The 22,440-nt window shown below is 40.9% G+C and overlaps 1 pseudogene; it reads right to left on the bottom strand.

The window, feature by feature from the left end:
* Positions 1-6,496: 6,496 nt before the first annotated feature.
* Positions 6,497-12,577, bottom strand: LOC139760953 (cytochrome c oxidase subunit 3-like; annotated as a pseudogene).
* Positions 12,578-22,440: the final 9,863 nt, after the last annotated feature.

Genomic DNA, 22,440 nt, shown 5'->3' with positions numbered 1-22,440 from the left:
TATGTATATGTGCGTGTGTGGATGTTTATGTATATCCATGTGTATGTGGATGGGTTTGGCCTTTCTTCAACTGTTTCCTTGCACTACCTCGCTAATGCTGGAGACATGACAAAGAATGATATAATATGAATAGATAATTTGAAGTCAATTTATCTTTTTTCCATTTCTAATTTTGTAGGTTTAATGTGATTTTTTCTTCATTTATCAGGGTTTCTACCTTCTAGATTGACATTAAAAGTTGATGCTCGGTTAGAAAAAGTTTGCCGGGGTTTGATCAGAATATTTAGGTGGACAGGGAGGTCATAATGATTTAATAAGAGGCTCTAGTTATATTGAAATAACATAGAGCAAGACTTTTAAAGTTTTTTATAAAAACTGTGTTTTTTTGAGTTAATGTTGCTTTAATCACGCTTTGTTACTAGTATGATTTAATCTTTAGAATATTGTATTGAAGCTGCAAATGAGGTTTAGTTTACCTGGGGGTATAAGAATATATTTTTAGAAGAGATTGATCTTCATCTTTACATTGAAAATGTAATGTGTTAAACGTTACATTTTGAAAAAGATGCATAAACAGAATTGAACCACTATGAAAATAAATTAGATTTTTTCATTCCACAAATACTTCGTTGGTAGGAAAATGAAATTTCAGTGAAATAATTAACAGTGATAAGCCTCTTTTTAGCTTCTACCAAAATTTAATAGAGGTTAATTAAACCAAGGCTTAGGTCGAACCTAAGAGCAAATCTTAGCTTTCTAATTGAAGTGAGGTTAGTTAAGTATAACACCTTGTGAGTGCAAGTTACATATCATCGTTGACTATAACCCCATTGATATCATTCAAGGGCTCCGGAATGCCATTCAACATATAGTCCCAATAAAAGATTTAAAAGAAAATAAGTCCCATGGAAGATCATGAGATTAAATTTGATAGGTTTATAGTGCATACTGATGGTAGTGATAGTGTAATTTGTACATACTGATGGTAGTGATAGTGTAATTTGTACATACTGATGGTAGTGATAGTGTAATTTGTACATACTGATGGTAGTGATAGTGTAATTTGTACATACTGATGGTAGTGATAGTGTAATTTGTACATACTGATGGTAGTGATAGTGTAATTTGTACATACTGATGGTAGTGATAGTGTAATTTGTACATACTGATGGTAGTGATAGTGTAATTTGTACATACTGATGGTAGTGATAGTGTAATTTGTACATACTGATGGTAGTGATAGTGTAATTTGTACATACTGATGGTAGTGATAGTGTAATTTGTACATACTGATGGTAGTGATAGTGTAATTTGTACATACTGATGGTAGTGATAGTGTAATTTGTACATACTGATGGTAGTGATAGTGTAATTTGTACATACTGATGGTAGTGATAGTGTAATTTGTACATACTGATGGTAGTGATAGTGTAATTTGTACATACTGATGGTAGTGATAGTGTAATTTGTACATACTGATGGTAGTGATAGTGTAATTTGTACATACTGATGGTAGTGATAGTGTAATTTGTACATACTGATGGTAGTGATAGTGTAATTTGTACATACTGATGGTAGTGATAGTGTAATTTGTACATACTGATGGTAGTGATAGTGTAATTTGTACATACTGATGGTAGTGATAGTGTAATTTGTACATACTGATGGTAGTGATAGTGTAATTTGTACATACTGATGGTAGTGATAGTGTAATTTGTACATACTGATGGTAGTGATAGTGTAATTTGTACATACTGATGGTAGTGATAGTGTAATTTGTACATACTGATGGTAGTGATAGTGTAATTTGTACATACTGATGGTAGTGATAGTGTAATTTGTACATACTGATGGTAGTGATAGTGTAATTTGTACATACTGATGGTAGTGATAGTGTAATTTGTACATACTGATGGTAGTGATAGTGTAATTTGTACATACTGATGGTAGTGATAGTGTAATTTGTACATCGAAAATTGAAAAAATAACAGTGATTAGGAAGAACTTTAAAGAAAACGGAATGCATGCTGATCCTTAAGGGTCAAACCCACGTTCAAATGGTGATATTTTTTCTTGGCCAGGAATTGCTTTTTTTGAATGAATGATACGATTAATATAAGAATAAAACATGATTAGTGTTACAAATGAAATAGATAAGATTAAAAAGAGGGCAAATGAGAGTTGGGGTGAGAGAGTGTCATTAAATTTTTGGGAGAATGAAAAGATGTTCTGGAAGGAGGTAAATAAAGTGCGTAAGACAAGGGAACAAATGGGAACATCAGTGAAGGGGGCTAATGGGGAGGTGATAACAAGTAGTGGTGATGTGAGAGGGAGATGGAGTGAGTATTTTGAAGCTTTGTTGATTGTGTTTGATGATAGAGTGGCACATATAGGGTGTTTTCATTGAGGTGGTGTGCAAAGTGAGAGGGGTTAATGAGTGTGATTTGGGAAACAGAGAAGAGACGGTGAAAGGTTTGCAGAAGATGAAAGCCAGCAAGGCAGCGGGTTTGGATGGTATTGCAGTGGAATTTATTAAAAAAGGGGGTGACTGTATTGTTGACTGGTTTTGGTAGGATCATTTAATGTATGTATGACTCATATACATACGTGTATGTGTATACATGTGTATGTGGGTGGGTTGGGCCATTCTTTCATCTGTTTCCTTGCACTACCTCGCTATCGCGGGAGACAGCGACAAAGTTTAATAATAATAATAATAATAATAATGTGGGGGGGGGGGGGGGAGCTGTGGTTTTGGGCATATTTGCATGACAGTTGGAGACTGAGTATGAATGAATGGGGCCTTTGTTGTCTTTTCCTAGCGCTACCTTGCACACATGAGGGGGGAGGGGGATGTTATTCCATGTGTGGCGAGGTGGCGATGGGAATGAATAAAGGCAGACAGTGTGAATTGTGTGCATGTGTATTTATGTATGTGTCTGTGTGTGTATATATATGTGTACATTGAGATGTATGGGTATGTATATTTGCGTGTGTGGACATGTATGTATATACATGTGTATGGGGGTGGGTTGGCCCATTTCTTTCGTCTGTTTCCTTGCACTACCTTGCAAACGTGGGAGACAGCGACAAAGCAAAATAAATAAATTAAATAAAATAATAAAATGACTCATGGTGAGGTGCCTGAGGACTGGCGGAATGCTTGCATAGTGCCATTGTACAAAGGGAAAGGGGATAAAAGTGAGTGCTCAAATTACAGAGGTATAAGTTTATTGAGTATTCCTGGGAAATTATGGGAGGTTATTGATTGAGAGGGTGAAGGCATGTACAGAGCATCAGATTGGGGAAGAGCAGTGTGGTTTCAGAAGTGGTAGAGGATGTGTGGATCAGGTGTTTGCTTTAAAGAATGTATGTGAGAAATACTTAGAAAAGCAAATGGATTTGTATGTAGCATTTATGGATCTGGAAAAGGCATATGACAGCAAGTTGATAGAGATGCTCTGTGGAAGGTATTAAGAATATATGGTGTGGGAGGCAAGTTGTTAGAAGCAATGAAAAGTTTTTATCGAGGATGTAAGGCATGTGTACGTGTAGGAAAAGAGGAAAGTGATTGGTTCTCAGTGAATGTTGGTTTGCGGCAGGGGTGCATGATGTCTCCAAGGTTGTTTAATACTTTTATGGATGGAGTTGTTAGGGAGGTGAATGCAAGTGTTTTGGAGAGAGGGGCAAGTATGCAGTGTGTTGTGGATGAGAGGACTTGGGAAGTGAGTCAGTTGTTGTTCGCTGATGATACAGCATTGGTGGCTGATTCGGGTGAGAAACTGCTGAAGCTGGGGACTGAGTTTGGTAAAGTGTGTGAAAGAAGAAAGCTGAGAGAAAATGTGAATAAGAGCAAGGTTATTAGGTACAGTAGGGTTGAGGGACAAGTCAGTAGGGAGGTAAGTTTGAATGGAGAAAAACTGGAGGAAGTGAAGTGTTTTAGATATCTGGGAGTGGATTTGGCAGCGGATGGAACCATGGAAGCGGAAGTGAATCATAGGGTGGGGGAGGGGGCGAAAGTTCTGGGAGCGTTGAAAAATGTGTGGAAATCGAGAAGCGTTATCTTGGAAAGCAAAAATGGGTATGTTTGAAGGAATGGTGGTTCCATCAATGTTATATGGTTGCGAGGCGTGGGCTATAGATAGAGTTGTGCGGAGGAGGGTGGATGTGCTGGAAATGAGATGTTTGAGGACAATATGTGGTGTAAGGTGGTTTGATCAAGTAAGTAATGAAAGGGTTAGAGAGATGTGTGGTAATAAAAAGAGTGTGGTTGAGAGAGCAGAAGAGGGTGTTTTGAAATGGTTTGGTCACATGAAGTGAATGAGTGAGGAAAGATTGACAAAGACCATATATGTGTCAGAGCTGGAGGGAATGAGGAGAAGTGGGAGACCACATTGGAGGTGGAAAGATGGAGTGAAAAAGATTTTGAGTGATCGTGGCCTGAACATGCAGGAGGGTGAAAGGCGTGCAAGGAGCAGAGTGAATTGGAACGATGTGGTATACCGGGGTTGATGTGCTGTCAATGGATTGAACAAGGGCATGTGAAGCGTCTGGTATAAACTATGGAAAGTTTTGTGGGGCCTGGATGTGGAAAGAGAGCTGTGGTTTCTGTGTATTATACATGACAGCTAGAGACTGAGTGTGAACGAATGTGGCCTTTGCTCTCTTTTCCTAGCGCTACCTCGCGCACATGCTGGGTAGGGACTTGTCATTTTCATGTGTGGCGGGGTGGCAACGGGAATGAATATGGGCAGATTATGAATTATGTACATGTGTAGATATGTATATATCTGTGTGTGTATGTCTGTGTATATGTCTGTGTGTCTCCAACGTTAGCGAGGTAGCACAAAGAAACAGATGAAGAATGGCCCAACTCACTCACATACACATGTATATACATAAATGCCAACACAGGCACATATATATACCTATACATTTGAACATATACATATATATACATACACAGACATATACATATATACACATGTACATATTCATACTTGCTGCCTTCTTCCATTCCCATTGTCACCCTGCAACACACGAAATAGCATTCCCCTCCCCCACAAGCGCGCATGGTAGTGCTAGGAAAAGACAACAAAATTCACATTTGTTTATATTCAGTCTGTAGCTGTCATGTGTAATGCACCGAAACCACAGCTCCCTTTCCACATCCAGGCCTCACAAAACTTTCCATGGTTTACCCAAGATATTTTTCATGCCCTGGTTCAATCCAATGACAGCTCGTCGCCCTTGGTATATCACATCGTTTCAATTCACTCTATTCCTTGCACGCCTTTCACCCTCCTGTATGTTCAGGTCCTGATCACTCAAAATCTTTTTCATTCCATCCTTCCACCTCCATTCTGGTCTCCCACTTCTCGTTCCCTCCACCTCTGACACATACATCCTGTTTCACAATCTTTCCATACTCATTCTCTCCATGTGACCAAACCATTTCAATACATTCCTTTCTGCTCTCTCAACTACGCTCTTTTTATTACCACACATCTCTCTTATCCTTCATTACTTATTTCATCAAAACACCTCACATAGCATGTCCTCAAACATTTCATTTCCAGCACGTCCACCCTCCTCTGCACAACCCTATCTACATGCCTTGCAAACCCACTCATTTTTGCTCTGAGATAACGATCTCTCCTTCCACACATTCTTCAGTGCTCCCAGAACCTTCATCCCCTCCCATACCCTGTGAATCACTTCAGCTTCCATGGTTCCATCTGCTGCTAAATCCGCACCCAAATATGTAAAATACTTCACCACGTCCTCCAGTTTTTTCTATTCAAACTTACCTCCCAGTTAACTTGTACCTCAACCCTACTGAACCTTATAACCTTACTCTTATTCACATTTACTTCCAGCTTTTTTCTCTCATATACTTTACCAAACTCAGTCACCAGCTTCTGCAGTTTCTCATCCAAATCAGCCACCAGCGCTGTATCATCAGCGAACAACAACTGACTCACTTCCCAAGCTCTCTCATTCACAACAGACTTCATACTTGCTCCTCTTTCCAAAACTCTTGCATTCATCTCCCTAACAACCCCATCCATAAACAACTTAAACAACCATGGAGACATCACACTTCTGCCATAAACTAACATTCACTGAGAACCAATCACTTTCCTCTCTTCCTACTCATACACATGCCTTACATCCTCGATAAAAACTTTTCACTGCTCTAACAACTTGCTTCCCACACCATATATTCTTAATACCTTCCACAGAGCATCTCTATCAACTCTATCATATGCCTTCTCCACATCCATAAATGCTACATACAAATCCATTTGCTCTTCTAAGTATTTCTCACATACATCCTTCAAAGCAAACACCTGATCCACACCTCCTCTACCACTTCTGAAACATCACTGCTCTTCCCCAATCTGATGCTCTGTACATGCCTTTTCTAAATTAGTTTAGAATTTCCACTTGGAAGGAGGAGGTACTTAGTATATTAAAAAGTTTATCCCCCTTATCAGTAGATGCATACGTAAAGCATTAATCAAACTACATCGATGAAATGTCAGTATGCAGCAGCTTCAAATCCAAAATGATTATTACATGAGAAGTGGCACATGTAAAGCTGATATAAGCAGACTCTTAAAAATAATGTTCCAATGATTACATGGAGACCATGTAATGCAGTTGCTACAAAAAAAAGTAGAACCATAAGCTGAATCGGCAATAGTGAAAGTGGCTTCAAAATATTCTAATGCTTGAAGGGCAGTAAAGTAGGTTCCTAATAGAATCGTTAAGAAAAGTCTTTGAATCGCTTCCGAGTGTTTAGACTCTGTGATAGAATAATGGGCTCATGTGACTGTTGCTCCGGATGAAATTAAGATAGTTGTATTTAGAACAGGGATCTGGAATGGGTTATACGGCTGGATTCCAGCTGGTGGTCATGAGGTTCCAATATCAATTGTAGGGCATAATCTTCTATGAAAAAAGCTCAAAAAAATGAAAAAGAAAAATACAACCTCTGATGCAGTAAATGAAATTATACCTCATCAAAGGTCTTTTCTAACTACTGATGTGTGTAAATCCTGATAAATGGCCTCTCGGCTAACATCTCGTCATCATTGAATTGTTAGAATAGTTCTAATTACTCCTATAAGAGAAGTCTGATATCAGTTTCTTGACATCATTTTACTAACCCAGTGGTATTATTGCTCTAATAGATCCGGTTAGTGGTCATGGTCTTTTGTTTATTAAGTGATAAGAGTGGAATCTTATCTTATCCCTGGGGATAAGGGATAGGGGAGAAAGAATACTTCCCACGTATTCCCTGCGTGTCGTAGAAGGCGACTAAAAGGGAAGGGAGCGCAGGGCTGGAAATCCTCCCCTCTTGTTTTTTTTGATTTTCGAAAAGAAGGAACAGAGAAGGGGGCCAGGTGAGGATATTCCCTCAGAGGCCCAGTCCTCTGTTCTTAACGCTACGTTGCTAACGCGGGAAATGGCGAATAGTTTAAAAGAAAAAAGAATGGAATCTGTGAGAAGATGGCATTAGTTGATTTCTCTTGTGTAGAGAGTTCCTAGAACGGTCAATACGTGGGATTGGATAACTACAATAGCTCATTCTAATAGGAGGAGGATTTGAGAAATCATGAGAATTAATAGTAAAGTTGATGAATCTATGTGAGGGCCGGATTGTCCTAAGAGAGTTAGTAGAAGATGGGCAGCAATTATGTTAGCTGCCAATCAAATTGCTATAGTTCATGGCCGAATTGTTTCCAATAGATTCAGTTACAGTTATGAAAGGTATTAGAATTCTTGGTGTTCCCTGAGGTACTAAATGGGAAATTTATGTTGAGTATGTTTACACCAACCACAAACCATTAGAGTTACTCAAATTGGAGGTGTTAATGAGAGAGTTATGGCCATGTGACCTGATCTGGTGAAGATATAGAAGGCAAGAGGCCTAAAGAATTTTTAAATACAACCAATCTAAAAAGCGAAGTTATGATTAGCGTGACTGCGATGTGTGAATTCAGTAATAATGACTTTAATTTGTTGTGGAGAGTCTGCCTCAGTTCTGATCAAATAACTAATCATTGAGAAGGCAAAGCTCAATAGGATATTGGCAAAAATAGAATTCCAATAAATGTGGATAATCAGTTTAAAGGAATCGAAAATAAACTAGAAGGTCCAAAGATAGAAAATAGTCTAATTATCATTTTCAATTTTCAAATTTTTTTGGTTGCTCAGGAAAAATATAAGTTTTTTTGACTGGAAAAATGAAAAAATGAAGGACGGTAAAGAGAGCTAAACTAGTGATGAATATCATAAATAAGTTGAATCATATTAGAGGTCTTATTTGCAGCATAGAAAAATGTCCTTAAAACTAAATCTTTACAAACTTGCATTATAATTTAACTAATTTTTTGGTTTCTAATCATCTGAGTTATCTAGGTACCATAATAGGTTTAAAAGACCTACACTTTTCTCAGTCATCAGGTGAATCTTCTCTTGAAGTTGCTACTCATGATGAGGGTGAATTGGTAGAAATTGATTTAACTACAGTAGTTATAAATCTATGATTGGCTCTGCAAATCTCTGAACATTGACCAAAGAATAAACCTGGTCGTGAAACTATGAAGCTTACTTGATTTAATCGTCCAGGTACAGCGTCTGTTTTTACTCCTGAAGACGGAACTGCTCGTGAGTGAATTACATCAGCTGCGGTTACTAAAACTCGAATTTGTTTATCCATAGGATTTTCCATTCGGTTATCTACATCGAGAAGATGATATCCAAATTGTTCTAAGTCATTAGAGGGGGTCATATAAGAGTCAAATTCTACTACTGTGAAGATGGAATATTTGTATCTTCAATACCACTGATGACCTACGGTCTTAATAGTTAACCTGGGTGAGTTTACGTCATGTAGGAGATAAAGTAGTCAATGAGATGGAAGTGCAATGATTACTAAGATAATTGCTGGTAAAATAGTCAGGTCATCTCAATTGTTTCATATTCAAGTAAAAATCGGTTAGTTAAAACGTTAAATGATAACGATGCTATCATGTAGCCTACTAATGAGGTAATTACAATTAGAATGATTATGGTATCATTGTGAAGGAAAATTAGCTGTGCTATTAGTGGAGAGGCTCTGTCTTGAAATCCTAAATGCCTTCATGTTGCCATTAATTCTAAGAAAAGAAATTTTTCATGCCAGGAACTTAAATCCCGTGCATTATTCTGCCACCTTAAGATACATACATTGAATATCCTCACCAACCAGTCAACAACACAGTCAACCCCTTTTTTAATAAATTCCACTGCAATACCATCCAAAACCGCTGCCTTCCTGGCTTTCATCTTCTGCAAAGCTCTCACTACTACCTCTCTGTTTACCAAATCATTCTCCCTAACCCTCTCACTTCACACACCACCTCGACCAAAACACCCTATATCTACCACTCTATCATTTAACACAATCAACAAACCTTCAAAATACTCACTTCATCTCCTTCTCACATCACCACTACTTATCACCTCCCCATTATCCCCTTCACTGAAGTTCCCATTTGTTTCCTTGTCTTACGCACTATATATACCTCCTTCCAAAGCATCTTTTTATTCTCCCTAAAATTTAATGATACTCTCTCACCCCAACTCTCATTTGCCATCTTTTTCACCTCTTGCACCCTTCTCTTGACCTCATGCCTCTTTTACACATCTCCCAGTCATTTGCATTATTTCCCTGCAAAAATCGTCCAAATGCCTCTCTCTTCTCTTTCACTAATAATCTAACTTCATCCCGCCACTCACTACCCTTTCTAATCTGCCCACCTCCCATGCTTCTCATGCCACAAGCATCTTTTGCGCAGGCCATCACTGCTTCCCTAAATAAATCCCATTCCTCCCCCACTCCCCTTTCGTCCTTTGTTCTCACCTTTTTCCATTCTGTACTCAGTCTCTCCTGGTACTTCCTCACAAGTCTCCTTCCCAAGCTCACTTACTCTCACCACTTTCTTCACCCCAATATTCTCTCTTTTCTGAAAACCTCTACAAATCTTCACCTTCGCCTCCAGAAGATAATGATCAGACATCCCTCCAGATGCGCCTTTCAGCACATTAACATCCAAAAGTCTCTGTTTCGCACACCTATCAATTAACACATAATCATATAGCGCTCTGGCCATCTCTCCTACTTACATACGTATACTTATGTATATCTCTCTATTTAAACCAGGTATTCTCAATCACCAGTTCTTTTTCAGCACAATAATATACAAGCTCTTCACCATTTCTATTTACAACACTGAATACCCCATGTACGCCAATTATTCCCTCAACTGCCTCATTACTCACCTTTGCATTCAAGTTACCCATCACTATAACCTGGTCTCGTGCATCAAAGCTACTAACACACTCACTCACTCAGCTGCTCCCAAAACACTTGCCTCTCATGATCTTTCTTCTCATCGCCAGGTGCATATGCACCAATAATCACCCATCTCTCTCCATCCACTTTCAGTTTTACCCATATCAGTCTAGAGTTTACTTTCTTACACTCTCTCACATACTACCATCACTCCTGTTTCAGGAGTGGTGCTACTCCTTCTCTTGCTCTTGTCCTCTCATTAACCCCTGACTTTACTCCCAAGACATTCCCAAACCACTCTTTCCCTTTACCATTGAGCTTCGTTTCACTCGGCGCCAAAACACCCAGGTTCCTTTCCTCAAACATACTACCTGTTTCTCCTTTTTTCTCATTTTGGTTACATCCACACACATTTAGACACCCCAATCTGAGCCTTCAAGGAGGATGAGCACTCCCCACGTGACTCCTTCAGTTTCCCCTTATATTAATACTTGCTGCTTTTGTCTCTTCCAGTCACTACCTGCCACATAGGAAATAGCCTGTCCCTCCCCTTAAAGTGACTTACCTCCAGAAAAAGACAATAAATAGGCCACATTAGCTCACACTCAGTCTCTAGTTGTCATGTGTAATGCACCGAACCAAAGCTCCCTTTGCAAATCCAGGCCCCACATATCTTTCCATGGTTTACCCCATACTCTTCACATGCCCTGGTTCATTCCATTCATAAATGCCCATACATGCATATATACATACATATACATATCAACATGTCTTTTCCTGGCACTACCTTGAATGTTATTTCATGTGCGGCAAGGTGGCGACGGGACTGGATGAAAGCAGCAAGTATGAATATGTACATGTCTATATATGTATATATATGTATGTATATGTATATTTATATGCAGGTGTGGGTGTTTATGTATATACATGTGTATGTGGGTGGGTTGGACCATTCCTTGTCTGTTTCCATGCGCTACCTCGCTAATGTGGGAGACAGCAGTTAAGTATGACAAACATATCTACACATGAACATACTTATACTTGTTTGCCTTCATCTGTTCATGTCACTACTGTGCCACACAGGAAATAGCATCACTACCCCCGTTCCCATGAGGTAGCACCAGGCCACATTCCTTCACACTCAGTCTCTAGCTGTCATTTGTAATGCACCGATACGACAGCTCCCTATCCACATCCAGACACCACAGACCTATCTATGGTTTAAACCCAGATGCTTCACATACCTTGGTTCAGTCCATTGACAACACGTCGACCCTTGTATACCACATTGTTCCAGTCCACTATTTCTTGCACGTCTCTCCCTCTCCTGTATGTTTGGGCCCTGATCACTCAAAATCTTTTTCACTCCATCCTTCCACCTTCAGTTTGGTCTCCCTCTTCTCCTTCTTCCCTTTACCTCTGACACATATATCCTCTATGTCAATCTTTCCTAACTCATTCTCTCCATGTGTCCAAACCATTTCAATACACCCTCTTCTACTCTATCATCCACTGTTTTTATTACCACATATCTCTTACCCTTTCATTACTTAAACGATCAAACCACCTCACACCACATATTGTCCGCAAACATTTCATTTCCAACACATCCACTCTCATCTGCACAATCCTATCTGTAGCCCATGCCTCACACCCATATGACATTGTTGTAACCACTATTCTTTCAAACATACCCATTTTTGCTCTCCAAGATAACGTTCTCGCCTTCCACTCATTCTCCAACACTCCCAGAACCTTTGACCCCTCCCCACCCTGTGACTCAATTCTGCTTCCATGGTTCCATCTTCTGCTAAATCCACTCCCAGATATCTAAAACACTTCACTTCCTCCAGCTTTTCTCCATTCAAATTTACCTCCCAGTTAGCTTGTCTCTCAGCCATACTGAACCTAATAACCTTGCTCTTATTTACATTTACTCCCAACTTTCTTCTTTCACATGCTTTACCAAACTCAGTCACCAACCTATGCAGTTTCTCACCCAAATCGGCCACCAGCGCTGTAGGATCATTGAATAACAACTAACTCGCTTTCCAAGCCCTCTCATCCACAACAGTCTGCATACTTGCCCCTCTTTCCAAAACTCTTGCATTTACCTCCCTAACCACCCCATCCATAAACAAATTAACACCCACGGATACATCACGCATCGCTGCTGCAGACCAACATTCACTGGGAACCAATCACTTTCCTTTATTCTTACTTGTGCATGTCTTACATCCTTACATGCTTCTAGCCGCTTCCCTCCCTCACCGTGTACTCTTAAAACCTTCCACAAAGCATCTCTATCAACCCTATCATATGCCTTCTCGAGATCCATAAATGCTACATGGAAATCCAACTGTTTTTTATGTATTTCTCACATATATTCTTCAAAACAAACACCTGATCCACACATCCTCTACCACTTCTGAAACCACACTGCTCTTCCCCAGTCTGATGCTCTATACATGCCTTTACCTTCTCATTCAGTAGTACCCTCCCATATAATGTAATGTAATGCACTGAAACCACAGCTTCCTTTCACATCCTTCCCCCAGAGACCTTTCCATGGACTGCCCTAGATGCTTCCTATGCACTGTCTCAATCCATTGACAGCACATCGACCCTGGTACACCACATTGCTCCAATTCACTCTCTTCCCTGCACACCCTTCACCCTCCTGTATGTCCAGTCCCTGATCGCTCAGAATCTCCTTCAGTCCATCCTTCCACCTCCAATTTGGTCTCCCAATTCTCCTTGTTCCCTCCACCTTTGATACACTCACCATCTTTGTCAACCCCTTCTCACTCATTCTCTCCATGTGTCCAGACCATTTCAACACACCCTCTTCTGCTCCCTAAACCACACTTCTACTACCACACACCTCTCCCACCCTTTCATTACTTACTTGATCAAACCACCTCACACCCCATATTGTCCTCAAACATTTCATTTTCAATACATCCATTTTTTTTTCCATACTATTCGCCATTTCCCGTGTTAGCAAGGTAGCGTTAAGAACAGAGAACTGGACCTTTGAGGGAATATCCTCACCTGGCCCCCTTCTCTGTTCCTTCTTTTGGAAAATTAAAAAAAAACTGAGAGGGGAGGATTTCCAGCCCCCCGTCCCTTCCCTTTTAGTCGCCTTCTACGACACGCAGGGAATACGTGGGAAGTATTCTTTCTCCCCTATCCCCAGGGAAAATATATATATTTTATTTATTTTGCTTTGTCGCTGTCTCCCGCATTTACGAGGTGGCGCAAGGAAACAGACAAAAGAAATGGCCAAACCCAACCCCTACATATGTATATACATATACGTCCACACACGCAAATATACATACCCATACATCTCAATGTACACATATATATACACACACAGACACATACATATAAACCCATGCACACAATTCACACTGTCTGCCTTTATTCATTCCCATCACCACCTCGCTACACATGGAATAACATCCCCCTCCTCCCCTCATGTGTGCGAGGTAGCGCTAAGAAAAGACAACAAAGGCCCCATTCATTCACACTCAGTCTCTACCTGTCATGCAATAATGCCCGAAACCACAGCTCCCTTTCCACATCCAGGCCCCACAGAACTTTCCATGGTTTACCCCAGACGCTTCACATGCCCTGATTCAATCCATTGACAGCACATCGACCCAGGTATATCACATCGATACAATTCACTCTATTCCTTGCCCGCCTTTCACCCTCCTGCATGTTCACGCCCCGATCACTCAAAATCTTTTTCACTCCATCTTTCCGCCTCCAATTTGGTCTCCCACTTCTCCTCGTTCCCTCCACCTCTGGCACATATATCCTCTTGGTCAATCTTTCCTCACTCATTCTCTCCATGTGCCCAAACCATTTCAAAACACCCTCTTCTGCTTTCTCAACCACACTCTTTTTATTTCCACACATCTCTCTTACCCTTACATTACTTACTCGATCAAACCACCTCACACCACATATTGTCCTCAAACATCTCATTTCCAGCACATCCACCCTCCTCCGCACAACTCTATCCATAGCCCATGCCTCGCAACCATACAACATTGTTGGAACCACTATTCCTTCAAACATAGCCATTTATGCTTTCCGAGATAATGTTCTCGACTTCCAAACGTTCTTCAAGGCTCCCAGGATTTTCGCCCCCTCCCCCACCCTATGATTCACTTCCGCTTCCATGGTTCCATCTGCTGCCAGATCCACTCCCAGATATCTAAAACACTTTACTTCCTCCAGTTTTTCTCCATTCAAACTTACCTCCCAATTGACTTGACCCTCAACCCTACTGTACCTAATAACCTTGCTCTAATTCACATTTACTCTTAACTTTTTTCTTTCACACACTTTACCAAACTCAGTCACCAGCTTCTGCAGTTTCTCACATGAATCAGTCACCAGCGCTGTATCATCAGCGAACAACAACTGACACTTCACAAGCTCTCTCATCCACAACAGACTGCATGCTTGCCCCTCTTTCCAAAACTCTTGCATTCACCTCCCTAACAACCCCATCCATAAACAAATCAAACAACAATGGAGACATCACACACCCCTGCCACAAACCTACATTCACTGAGAATCAATCACTTTCCTCTCTTAATACACGTATACATGCTTTACATCCTCGATAAAAACTTTTCACTGCTTCTAACAACTTGCCTCCCACACCATATATTCTTAATACCTTCCACAAAGGATCTCTGTCAACTCTGTCATAAGCCTTCTCCAGATCCATAAATGCTACATACAAATCCATTTGCTTTTCTAAGTATTTCTCACACACACTCTTCAAAGCAAACACCTGATCCACACATCCTCTACCACTTCTGAAACCACACTGCTCTTCCCCAATCTCATGCTCTGTACATGCCTTCACCCTCTCAATCAATACCCTCCCATATAATTTGCCAGGAATACTCAACAAACTTATACCTCTGTAATTTGATCACTCACCCTTATACTTCCCATGCATTCCTCACGTGTCGTAGAAGGGGACTACAGGGGAAGGGAGCGGGGGGGCCAGAAACCCTCCCCTCCTTGTATTTCAACTTTCTAAAAGGGGAAACAGAAGAAGGAGTCACGCGGGGAGTGCTCATCCTCCTCGAAGGCTCAGATTGGGGTGTCTAACTGTGTGTGGATGTAACAAAGATGAGAAAAAAGGAGAGATAGGTAGTATGTTTGAGGAAAGGAACCTGGATGTTTTGGCTCTGAGTGAAACGAAGCTCAAGGGTAAAGGGGAAGAGTGGTTTGGGAATGTCTTGAGAGTAAAGTCAGGGGTTAGTGAGAGGACAGGAGCAAGGGAAAGAGTAGCACTACTCCTGAAACAGGAGTTGTGGGAGTATGTGATAGAGTGTAAGAAAGTAAATTCTAGATTGATATGGGTAAAACTGAAAGTTGATGGAGAGAGATGGGTGATTATTGGTGCTTATGCACCTGGGCATGAGAAGAAAGATCATGAGAGGCAAGTGTTTTGGGAGTAGCTGAATGAGTGTGTTAGTGGTTTTGATGCACAGGACTAGGTTATACTGATGGGTGATTTGAATGCAAAGGTGAGTAATGTGGCAGTTGAGGGAATAATTGGTATACATGGGGTGTTTAGTGTTGTAAATGGAAATGGTGAAGAGCTTGTAGATTTATGTGCTGAAAAAGGACTGGTGATTGGGAATACCTGGTTTAAAAAGAGAGATATACATAAGTATACGTATGTAAGTAGGAGAGATGGCCAGAGAGTGTTATTGGATTACGTGTTAATTGATAGGCCCGCGCAAGAGAGACTTTTGGATGTTAATGTGCTGAGAGGTGCAACTGGAGGGATCATTATCTTGTGGAGGCGAAGGTGAAGATTTGTAGGGGTTTTCAGAAAAGAAGAGAGAATGTTGGGGTGAAGAGAGTGGTGAGAGTAAGTGAGCCTGGGAAGGAGACTTGTGTGAGGAAGTACCAGGAGAGACTGAGTACAGAATAGAAAAAGGTGAGAACAAAGGAGGTAAGGGGAGTGGGGGAGGAATGGGATGTATTTAGGGAAGCAGTGATGGCTTGCGCAAAAGATGCTTGTGGCATGAGAAGCGTGGGAGGTGGGTTGATTAGAAAGGGTAGTGAGTGGTGGGATGAAGTAAGATTATTAGTGAAAGCGAAGAGAGAGGCATTTGGACGATTTTTGCAGGGAAAAAATGCAAATGAGTGGGAGATGTTTAAAAGAAAGAGGCAGGAGGTCAAGAGAAATGTGTAAGAGGTGAAAAAGAGGGCAAATGAAAGTTGGGGTGAGAGAGTATCATTAAATTTTAGGGAGAATAAAAAGATGTCCTGGAAGGAGGTAAATAAAGTGTGTAAGACAAGGGAGCAAATGGGAACTTTAGTGAACGGGGCTAAATGGGGAGTTGATAACAAGTAGTGGTGATGTGAGAAGGAGATGGAGTGAGTATTTTGAAGGTTTGTTGAATGTGTTTGATGATAGAGTGGCAGTTATAGGGTGTTTTGGTTGAGGTGGTGTGCAAAGTGAGAGGGTTAGGGAAAATGATTTGGTAAACAGAGAAGAGGTAGTAAAAGCTTTGCGGAAGATGAAAGCCGGCAAGGCAGCAGGTTTGGATGGTATTGCAGTGGAATTTATTAAAAAAGGGGGTGACTGTATTGTTGACTGGTTGGTAAGGTTATTTAATATATGTATGATTCATGGTGAGGTGCCTGAGGATTGGCGGAATGCTTGCATAGTGCCATTGTACAAAATTTATTTATATTCATGTGTTTTTTTTTCTTATACTTCATCGCTGTTTCCCGCATCAGCGAGGTACCGCAAGGAAACAGATGAAGAATGGCCCAAACACTCATATACACATATATATATACATAAACACCCATACATGCACATATACATATGAATATATGCATGAACCCCCATACATGCCCCTATACATTTGTATACATTTCAAAGTATACATATAAATACACAGACATACACATGTACATACTCGTACTTGCTGCCTTCATCCATTTCCGTTGCCACCCCACCACACAGGAGATAGCATTCTCCCCTCCCTCCAGCGAGGTATCACCAGGAAAAGACAAAAAGGCCACATTCATTCACACTCAGTCTCTAGCTGTCATATGTAATGCACCGAAACCACAGCTCCCTTTCCAATTTCAGGACTCACAGACCTTTCTATGGTTTACCCCAGATGCTTCACATGCCCTGGTTTAATCCATTGACACAACATCGACCCTCGTATGACACATCATTATAATTCACTCTATTCCTTGCACGTCTTTCCCCCTCCTGTATGTTCAGGCCCCAATTGCTCAAAATCTTTTTCACCCCATCGTTCCACCTAACCTTGCTCTTATTCACATTTCTCCTTTCACACACTTTACCAAACTCAGTCACCATCCTCTGCAGTTTCTCACCCGAATCAGCTACCAGTGCTGTATCATCAGCGAACAACTGAATCACTTTTCAAGTTCTCATCCACAACAGACTGCATACTTCCCCCATCTCCAAAACTCTTGCATTCACTTCCTTAACCACTCCATCCATAAACAATTAAACAACCATGGGGACATTACGCACCCCTGCCACAAATCGGTATTCACTGGGAACCAATCGCTTTCCTCTCTTCCTACTCATACACATGCCTTACATCCTTGGTAAAACTTTTCACTGCTTTTAGCAACTTACTCCCACACCATATACTCTTAAAACCTTCCACAAAGCATCTCTATCTCTCCTGTCACATGCTGACTGGAGATCCATAAATGCTACATGGAGATCCATAAATGCTATATACAAATCCATCTGTTTTCTAAGTATTTTTCACGTTTCTTTAAAGCAAATACCTGATCCACTCATCTGCCACTTCTGAAACCACAGGGCTCTTCCCAATCTGATGCTCTGTACATGCCTTTACCCTCTTAGTCAATACCCTCCCACATAATTTCCCAGGAATACTCAATAAACTTAAGTATCATTAATTTGAATACTTACCTTTATCCCCTTTGCCTTTATACATTGGGACTATGCATGCATTCTGCCAATCTTCAGGCACTACACCATGCTCCATACATACTCTTGATATCCTTACCTACCAATCAACAACACAATAATCCACTTTTTTAATAAATTCCGCTGCAGTACCATCCAGACCCGCTGCCCTTGCTGGCTCCCTCAACGCTTTTACTGCTTCTTCTCTGTTTACCAAGCCATTCTCTCTGACCCTCTCACTTCACACACCACCTCGACCAAAACACCCTATATCTGCCACTCTATCATCTAACACATTCAACAAACCTTCAAAATACTTGCTCCATCTCCTTCTGACTTCATCACAACTTGTTGTTACCTCCCCATTTGCCCCCTTCACTGATGTTCCCGTTTGTTCTCTTGTCTTATGCACGTTATTTACCTCCTTCCAAAACATCTTTTTATTCTCTCTTAAATATAATGATACTCTCTCACCCCAACTTTTATTTGCCCTCTTTTTCACCTCATCCACCTTTCTGTTGATCTCCTGCCACTTTATATACATACCCCATTCATTTGCACTGTTTCCCTCCAAAAATTGTCCAAACACCTCTCTTCTCTTTCACAAGCAACCTTACTTCTTCATCCCACCACTCACTACCCTTTCTAATCTGCCCATCTCCCACCTTTCTCATGCCACATGTATCTTTTGCACAAGCTATCTGTGTTTCCGTAAATAAAAATTCCATTCCTCTCCCTCCCCCCTAACATCATTTGCTCTCACCTTTTCCATTCTACACTTAATCCCTCCTGGTACTTCCTCACAGAAGTCTCCTTTCTAAGCTCGCTTACTCTCACCACTCTTCTCTCTTCTTCTGAAAACCTTTACAAGTCTTCACCTTTGCCTCCATAAGATAGTGATCAGACATCCCTCCAGCTGCCCCTCTCAGCACATATATGTATTTTTTTTAATATATATTTGTATTTCCTGCATTAATAAGGTAGTGTTAAGAACAGAGGACTGAGCCTAATAGGGAAAATCCTCATTAGGCCCCTTTCTCTGTTACTTCATCTGGAAAAGTCAAAACTGGAAGGGAGGATTTCCAGCCCCCTGCTCCCTATCCTTTCAGTCGCCTTTTACAACACACAGGGAATACTTGAGAAGTATTCTTTCTTCCCTAGCTACGGGAATGAATGAAGACAAGCAAGTATAAATATGTACATGTGTATATATGTATCTGTCTGTGTATGTGTGTATATATGTATATGTTGATATGTGTATGTATGCATGTTTATATATGTGTATATGAGTGATTGGGCCATTCTCCATCTGTTTCCTGGCGCTGCCTTGCTGGCGTGGGAAGCAGTGATCGAGTGTAATAAAATGAGTAAATATATACTTTTCTATTTTTTATTATATTTAATCGCCGTCTCCAACATTAGTGAGGTAGTGCAAAGAAACAGATGAGGAATGGCCCAACTCACTCACTTACACAAGTATATACATAAATGCCCACACAGGCACATATACATGCATATACATACACAGACATATACATATATACACATTCCTATGAGTCCACGAGGAAAATGAAACACGAAAAGTTCCCAAGTGCACTTTCGTGTAATAATCACATCATCAGGGGAGACACAAGAGAGAAATGTAACAGTCAGTTGATATACATCGAAGAGACGAAGCTAGGATGTATATCAACTGACTGTTACATTTCTCTCTTGTGTCTCCCCTGATGATGTGATTATTACACGAAAGTGCACTTGGGAACTTTTCATGTTTCATTTTCCCCGTGGACTCATAGGAATATCTTGATCACGTGCAAAATTGTGATCCTTTCCAATATATACACATGTACATATTCATACTTGCTGCCTTCATCCATTCCCATCGCCACCCCGCCAAACATGAAATAGCATTCCCCTCCCCCACACGGGTGTGAGGTAGTGCTAGTAAAAGACAACAAAGGCCACATTTGTTTACACTCAGTATGTAGCTGTCATGTGTAATGCACCGAAACCACAGCTCCCTTTCCACATCCAGGCCTCACAAAACTTTCCATGGTTTACCCCAGACATTTCACATGCCCTGGTTCAATTCACTGACAGCTCGTCGACCTCGGTATATCACATTGCTTCAATTCACACTATTCCTTGCACGCCTTTCACCCTCCTGTATGTTCAGGCCCTGATCACTCAAAATCTTTTTTACTCCATCCTTCCACCTCCATCCTGCTCTCCTACTTCTTATTCCCTCCACCTCTGACACATACATCCTGTTTCTCAATCTTTCCTCACTCATTCTCTCCAAGAGACCAAACCTTTTCAGTACACTCTTTTCTGCTCTCTCAACCATGCTCTTTTTATTACCACATGTCTCTCTTATCCTTCATTACTTACTTGATCAAATCACCTCACATAACATGTCCTCAAACATTTCATTTCCAACACGTCCACAATCCTCCGCACAACCCTATCTATATGCCTTGCAACCATATAAAATTGTTGGAACCACTATTCCTTCAAACCTACTCATTTTTGCTCTCTGAGGTAACAATCTCTCCTTCCACACATTCTTCAGTGCTCCCAGAACCTTCGCCCCCTTCCATACCCTGTGAATCACTTCAGCTTCCATGGTTCCATCTGCTGCTAAATCTGCCCCAAGGTATTTAAAATACTTCACGTCCTCCAGTTTTTTCTATTCAAACTTACCTCCCAGTTAACTTATACCTCATTGAACCCTACTGAACCTTATAACCTTGCTCTTATTCACATTTACTTTCAGCTTTCTTCTCTCACATGCTTTACCAAACTCAGTCACCAACTTCTGCAGTTTCTCACCTGAATCAGCCACCAGCGCTGTATCATCGGCAAACAACAAAATACTCACTTCCCAAGCCCTCTCATCTCCAACAGACTGCATACTTGGCCCTCTCTCCAAAACTCTTGTACTCGTCTCCACAACAACCTCATCCATAAACAAATTAAACAATCATGGAGAGACATCAAGCACCCCTGCCGCAAACCGACATTTAACTGGGAACCAATCACTTTCCTCTCTTCCTACTCATACACATGCCATACATCCTTGGTAAAAACTTTTCACTGCTTCTAGCAACTTACCTCCCACACCATATACTCTTAATACCTTCCACAGAGCATCTCTGTCAACTCTATTATATGCCTTCTCCAGATCCATAAATGCTACATACAAATCAATTTGTGTTTCTGAGTATTTCTCACATACATTCTTCAAAGAATGTATGTATGTTTGAAGGAATAGTGGTTCCAACAATATTGTATGGTTGCGAGGCGTGAGCTATGGATAGAGTTGTGTGCAGGAGGGTGGATGTGCTGGAAATGAGATGTTTGAGGACAATATGTGGTGTGAGGTGGTTTGATCGAGTAAGTAATGTAAGGGTAAGAGAGATGTGTGGAAATAAAAAGAGTGTGGTTAATAGAGCAGAAGAGGGTGTTTTGAAATGGTTTGGTCACATGGAGAGAATGAGTGAGGAAAGATTGACCAAGAGGATATATGTGTCAGAGGTGGAGGGAACGAGGAGAAGTGGGAGACCAAATTGGAGGTGGAAAGATGGAGTGAAAAAGATTTTGAGTGATCGGGGCCTGAACATGCAGGAGGGTGAAAGGCATGCAAGGAATAGAGTGAATTGGAACGATGTGGTATACCGGGGTCGACGTGCTGTCAGTGGATTGAACCAGGGCATGTGAAGCGTCTGGGGTAAACCATGGAAAGTTCTGTGGGGCCTGGATGTGGAAAGGGAGCTGTGGTTTCGGTGCATTATTACTTGACAGCTAGAGACTGAGTGTGAACGAATGTGGCCTTTGTTGTCTTTTCCTAGTGCTACCTCACACACATGAGGGGGGAGGGGGTTGTTATTCCATTTGTGGCGAGGTGGCGATGGGAATAAATAAGGGCAGACAGTATGAATTATGTACATGTTTATATATGTATATGTCTGAGTGTGTATATATATGTATACATTGAGATGTATGGGTATGTATATTTGCGTGTGTGGATGTGTATGTATATACGTGTGTATGTGGGTGGGTTGGGCCATTCTTTCGTCTGTTTCCTTGCGCTACCTTGCTGACG

The sequence above is a fragment of the Panulirus ornatus genome, chromosome 38 (assembly GCF_036320965.1).
Source record: "Panulirus ornatus isolate Po-2019 chromosome 38, ASM3632096v1, whole genome shotgun sequence".
NCBI classification, from domain to species: Eukaryota; Metazoa; Arthropoda; class Malacostraca; order Decapoda; family Palinuridae; genus Panulirus; species Panulirus ornatus.
This window is presented reverse-complemented; position numbering and strand designations above follow the sequence as displayed.